The sequence below is a fragment of the Elephantulus edwardii genome, unplaced genomic scaffold (genome assembly GCF_000299155.1).
Source record: "Elephantulus edwardii isolate Elephantulus edwardi_28Jun2011 unplaced genomic scaffold, EleEdw1.0 scaffold00064, whole genome shotgun sequence".
Classification (NCBI taxonomy): Eukaryota; Metazoa; Chordata; class Mammalia; order Macroscelidea; family Macroscelididae; genus Elephantulus; species Elephantulus edwardii.
The window spans coordinates 15,835,917-15,842,230 of record NW_006399814.1 but is presented as its reverse complement, the minus strand read 5'-3'; the positions used below and the strand labels follow the sequence as shown (position 1 = coordinate 15,842,230).

Genomic DNA, 6,314 nt, shown 5'->3' with positions numbered 1-6,314 from the left:
AAAAGTTTATTTAATATGTAGGAAGGAATGAAACAGGGGATTGGAGTAAAACAAAATTATAGTACAGAGTGAAATAAGAAAAAAAAAATCTATCCAATATATAGTAAGTTAATCAAATACTCAATGGATTGAAACTTTTGGTTTTGGTTTACATGATAATGTAGCCTGCCTTGAATACATTCTCCCACCAAAAGCAAATGGCAAAATAAGAACAGAAACTATGAAATAATTATTTGAAGACACTGGATAACTAAAAATACAAGACTGACTTATGTGCTATATTTTTTAAGAACTCGAACTCTCATTGTCATCAAAATGGAACCAACTCGTACCTGACCTCTAGTGGGTTTTCAAAGACTGTAAATCTCATGGGAGGATATTGCCTATCTTTCTCTTGAGATGCAGCTAGTAAAGTTAAGCCACCAATTCTTTAAGAATGTCATAAGGAGTGAATGTCACATTCTGCCTAAATTCACTAGAAAATATTGAATTGTACAATTAGATGAGTAAATTTTATAATATGAAAGTTACACTTCAATAAAATTTTTTTTAAAAATATACTGTTCTATAAGCAACTGAATCGCTGCTGTTGTTAGGTGCTGTCAAGAACATAGAACAAAATGGAACATTGCTTAGTCCTCCCCTATCTTTCCAATTATTGCTGTATTTGAGCCACTTGTTGCAGACACTGTGACAATTCATTTCATTGAGGGTCAGTCATCCTGTTTTTTATTAACACTTCCCTTACACCTCCTAGTAACATGCCCAAAGTAGGTGAGACCAAACCTTGGCATCCTATTTTCTAAGGCACATTTTGGCTGCTTTTTGCCCAAGATGGATTTGTTTGTTCTTCTGGCCGTGCATAGCATATTCAATAGTCTTTGACAACACCACAATTCAAAAGTATCAATAATTCTTTATTCATTACTAGCCTTCACAAGCATTATGAAGCAACTGAAAATAACCACGGCCTGACTCAGGTACACCTTCATGGTCAAAGTGACAGCTTTGCTTCTTTTTAATTGAATAGTGTAGTGAAAAAGACCAGATCTAAAATTATTTGATGCTCCTTTACCTTATGATTAGCACTCAGTCAATAAAGTAAATCCTGCCTGTTAAAAAGTTGTCTAAATTTTTTGTTTCCAACAAATCTTTTCATTCCTTCTCTCAACTTAAGTATGAACAAATATTAAAGACCTTACCAGATAAGCTTCATGAAAGTCTAAGGGACTTAACTGCAAAGGGGGTGAGGGGATGAATGTTTATAGCAGTCCATAGGGAGTTGTGCTGCTAATTCAGAGGCCCGTGGCTCAAATCCACCAGTTGCTCCATGGGAGAAAGATGGACAATCTCTTCCTATGAGATTTACAGTCGCCCAAAAGCCCAAGAATTCATCTGCGCTCTAGTGACTCAGTCCTTGGAGACTCGTGCTGCTCACCCAAATGTGGCGCATCTCTACGGCTGGGATCCACCAGCAGTGCAGAGGGGGAAATGGACTATCTCCTCCTGTGACATTTACACCCTCTCATCAACCTGTGACCTCGGTCAGCTATGAGTCAGGTCAAACTTGAAGGAAATAAGGGACTTTTTTTCTTTTTCTTTTTAAATTGAGATTTTAATGAACAGTTATAGAGAACACGGATTTCCATTCGTTCATTATTGCACATTTTCCTCCCTGCTCACCCCACCCCCAGTTCACTTTTCTCTTTGGAAAAAAAAATTCTTTCATTATTATACAATCCCCCCATCCCTATCCACTTTACTATGCAGCTCTTATTCTGGACTCTTGTCATGCAAATAATACCTAATCATATATTCCTTTTAATGTACACTGCATGGAAATAAGGGATTTTTTTTAAGTTTTATTAATGTTGTTACTGTGTACTGTAGAGTTGATAATGACGCACAGCAATCCTCAGCGGGTTTTCAGAGACAGTTACACACTGGAGGAGATTACTTATCCTTCTCCCACAGAGCAGCAGGTGGCCTCGAACCACATGCCTTCCAGATTGCAGTGCAGCTTCTTGCCACTAGGCCACCAGAGCTAATGTAATAATTGAAAATATATAAGATGATAGCATATCCAAAATTCAAATTTAAAAAAAAAATCCCATAACAAAGAAACAACAATAAGAAAACAAGACTGACATGGGGTTTGAAGGAAAACTCAGAAACGAGGTAATAAATAATGAACACTGCATTGAAACAGATGAGTGAAAGAACGCACTAAAAGAAATACATGATTAGGTATTATTTGCATGACAACAGCCCAGAATAAGAGGTGAATAGCAAAGTGGACTGGGGGGAGGGGAAGGGAGGAAATTGTGCAACAATCAAAGAATCTTTTAAAAGAGAAAAGCGCATGCACACCCATGTTGACCGCAGCTTTGTTCACAATAGCAAGGAGTTGGAAACAACCTAAGTGCCCATCAACAAACGAATGGATAGAGAAGCTGTGGTATATTCACACAATGAAATACTACACTGAATTGAAAAACAAGGAACTCATGCAATATTATTCAAAATGGGTGACCTTGGAGGACATATGCTGAGTGAAGTACCTCAGTCACAGGACAAATGCTGCATGGTGCCACTGTTGTAAAACAGGGCTGACCTCAGGGTTGGAGGGAGACTGAGAAAGATGAGTTCAATAATGTATACTGCATTGAAACAGATGAGGGAGAAAACTGTTTAAAAGGTATATGTGATTAGGTATATTTGTCATGATAGGAGTCCAGAATGAAGGCTGCATAGTGGAGTGGACCTGGGGGGAGGGATTGTAAAACAACGAAAGAAATTTTCTTTTACTTTTCCAAGAGGGTAGTGTACTAGAGGGGAGGATTGCGAGGGGAGAAAAGTGCAACGATGAATGAATGGAAATCTAAATTCTCTGTAAGTTTTCATTGAAATGAATAATAATTTTTTTTTTTAAAAAATGAGAGAAAAGTGCAGTGGGGTGGAGGTAGGGAGAAAATTGTGCAACAGTGAATGAACGGAAATCTAAAGTCTGTAAGTTTTCATTGAAATGAATAATAATTTTTTTTAAAAAGAGAAAAATGCAATGGGGTGGGGGTAGGTAGAAAATTGTGCAACAATGAATGAACGGAAACCTAAAGTCTCTGTAAGTTTTCATTGAAATGAATAATAAATTTTTTTTTAAAAAGAGAGAAAAGCACAGTGGGATGGAGGTAGGGGGAAAATTGTGCAACAATGAATGAACGGAAATCTAAAGTCTCTGTAAATAATGAATAATACATTTTTTTTAAAAAGAGAAAAATGCAGTGGGGTGAGGGTAGGGAGAAAATTGTGCAACAATGGATGAATGGAAATCTAAAGTCTAAGTTTTCATTGAAATGAATGATAAGTTTTTTTTTAAAAAGAGAAAAACGCAGTGGGGTGGGGTAGGGAGAAAATTGTGCAACAATGAATGAATGGGAATCTAAAGTCTGTAAGTTTTCATTGAAATGAATAATAAATTCTTTTTTTAAAAGAGAAGAATGCAATGGGGTGGGGGTAGGGAGAAAATTGTGCAACAATGAATGAATGGGAATCCAAGTTTTCTGCAAACTTAAGTTAAAATATCAATTAAAAAGAAGAGGAGTAAGAAAAGAAAAAAGAAAACTCCATGAGGTTTGTGAGGGCCTGCAGTATTCACACACATACCTCAAGATACCGGGTCTAAGTTGTATATTTTATCAACACAAATTTCCTGAGGTAGAAGATGTAGTGATGGTGACTGTTAAGGTCCATTACTGAAGTGGGGACTTATGTTAGCTTACTGGAATATGACCACATTGAAGGCATGATTCTTCTTAGTGAATTATTGAGACAAAGTATACATATTAGAAGCAGAAATGAGTGTGTAGTTATTATTAGAGTGGACAAAGAAAAAGGAAACAAACATTGCTATCTTCATAAGAAAAGTTACTCCAGAGGAAACAATCAAATGTGAAGATAAATCCACCAAGTCCAAAACTGTTCACAGCATTCTTCATCACGTGGCTGAGGTGTTAGGATACACCAAGGATGAGCAACTGGTGAGTCCTTTCTAGAAACCTGCCTAGGTGTTTGATGACAAGTTCCAGCGACCTGGATACAGTGCCTAAGATGCATTTAAGCGTGCAGTCCCAGATCGCGCAAGTTTGGATAGTTTAGATTTGAATGAAAATGAATGGCAAGTATTCATTGACAATAATAGTAATAGACATCTGATTCCACAAGCTGTTAAAATTTGAGCAGATCCTGAAGTTGTTTGTTGTGGTGGTTGTTATTGTTGTTGCTGTTGTTGTAATATGCCATCAAGTCGCTTGTGACTCATAGCGACCCTATGTACAAGAGCTCTAAACGCTGTTCTATATCCTGTGCCAACCTAGCCATCTCAAACGCACTCATTCCCACCACTCCAGTCACAGAATCGATCCATCTCATCGAAGGTCTTCCTCTCCTTTGCCGCCCCTCCACCCTGCCAAACATGATGTCCCTCTCTAAGGACCAGTCCCTTCTTGCAACATGCCCAAAGTATGTCAGACGAAGCTTCAGAATCCTTGACTCCAAGGAGCATTCCTGCTTCACCTTCTTCAGGAAAAACCTGTTTGTTCTTCTAGCAGTCCATGATATTCAACACTCTTCTCCAGCACCACAGCTCAAAGGCATCAATTCTCTTTCTATCATGCCTATTTACTGTCCAACTCTCTGATGCATAGCATGTAATTGTGAAGACTATAGCCCGGATCAGGCACACCTTGGTCTCCAGCCTAACGTCGTTGCTCTTCAGTACTTTTGAGAGGTCCCTCACAGCTGGCTTTCCCAGTGCAATTCATCTCTTGGTTTCCTGGCTGCTGTTACCAAGAGTGTTGACTGTGGAGCCAAGTAAACTAAAACTGTTAAGTATCTCACTCTCTTCACCATCCACACTGATGCTGCCACTTGGTCCAGTGGTGAGAATCTTTGTTTTCTTGATGTTGAGTTTCAATCCATATAGGAGGCTGCAGTCCTTGACCTTCTGCAGCAAGCGTTTTAGGTCCTCCTCAGTTTCAACAAGCAAGGTTGTGTCATATGCATAATGCAAGTTGTTGATGACTCTTCCACCAATCCTGATGCCACTTTCCTCCTCGTACAGCCCAGCGTCTCGGATGATCTGTTCTGCATACAGATTGAAAAGGTATGAATACATCCCTGACAGACCCCTATATTGATTTTGAACCATGTAGTGTCTCCTTGCTCTGTTCTGACGACTGCCTCTTGGTCCAAGTATAGGTTTCACATTAGCACAATCAAATGTTCTGGGATTCCCATTCTTCTCAGAGTCAGCCACAGCTTGTTGTGATCCACACAGTCAAAAGCCTTTGCATAGTCAATGAAGCCCAGATAGACGTTCTTCTGGTATTCTTTGCTTTCTGCCAACATCCATCTAACATTAGCTATAGTACCCCTAGTACCATGACCTCTTCTAAATCCAGCCTGCACATCTGGCAGTTCTTTGTTGACATATTATTCCAAATGTTTCTGGATAATTTTCAGCAGAATCTTGCTTGCATGTGATATTAATGATATTGTTCGATAATTTCCACACTCTGTTGGGTCACCTTTCTTTGGAATGGGAACAAATATCGATCTTTTCCAGTCAGTCGGCCAGCTGGCTGTCCTCCAGATATCTTGGCACATCTTAGTTACGAAGGCATTAATACTGCAAAAGAAGTCCCAAGAACAGGTTTGAATTATTCAACAGAAACCATGCCCATCAAAATGAATTTAACAGCTCCTCCTCAGTATAGGATGAGACAACAACCACCCTAGAGAGATCAGAAGGCCTCTCTATTGTTAACCAAGGTATGGGTGTTATCAAAGAAAAGATTGAATAAAAGAGGGGTATTTTCAATGTTCCAATGGAGCCTCAAGTGGTCACAGACACAGATGAGACTGAGCCTGCAAGACAGCTGCAGAGGCTTGAGAAAGAAGATGCAGAGGTAGATGGAGATGACAATACAGAAGAAACAGAAGCCAAAAGCTGAGGATTAACTGTGGGATGTCAAGGGCAAGTTAAGGAACATGAAGCAGCCTTTCTTTCCTAGCTGGATTGTGTCTAGACTTAAAAGTTTTTCAATATTGAAAACTTTAAAGTGAATTTTTTTTTTATTTCCAAATATTTCAGTGTTCAAATAGACCAGAATGTGAAATGGCCCTCCCAAACGCCAACTGATTTGACACAGTAATGCCAGTATATCAGGCATTTTTAAGGGGGTGGTCTAATTTCACTAGAGACTAAAATCTTTAAGCAAAGAACAGTCATAAAAGCAGGCCTGTGTTTTCCTTTT

At 38.9% G+C, this 6,314-nt stretch overlaps 1 pseudogene; it reads left to right on the top strand.

Moving 5' to 3' along the window:
* Nucleotides 1-3,182: 3,182 nt before the first annotated feature.
* LOC102875929 lies at nt 3,183-6,011 on the top strand (annotated as a pseudogene).
* The last annotated feature ends 303 nt before the right edge of the window (nt 6,012-6,314 follow it).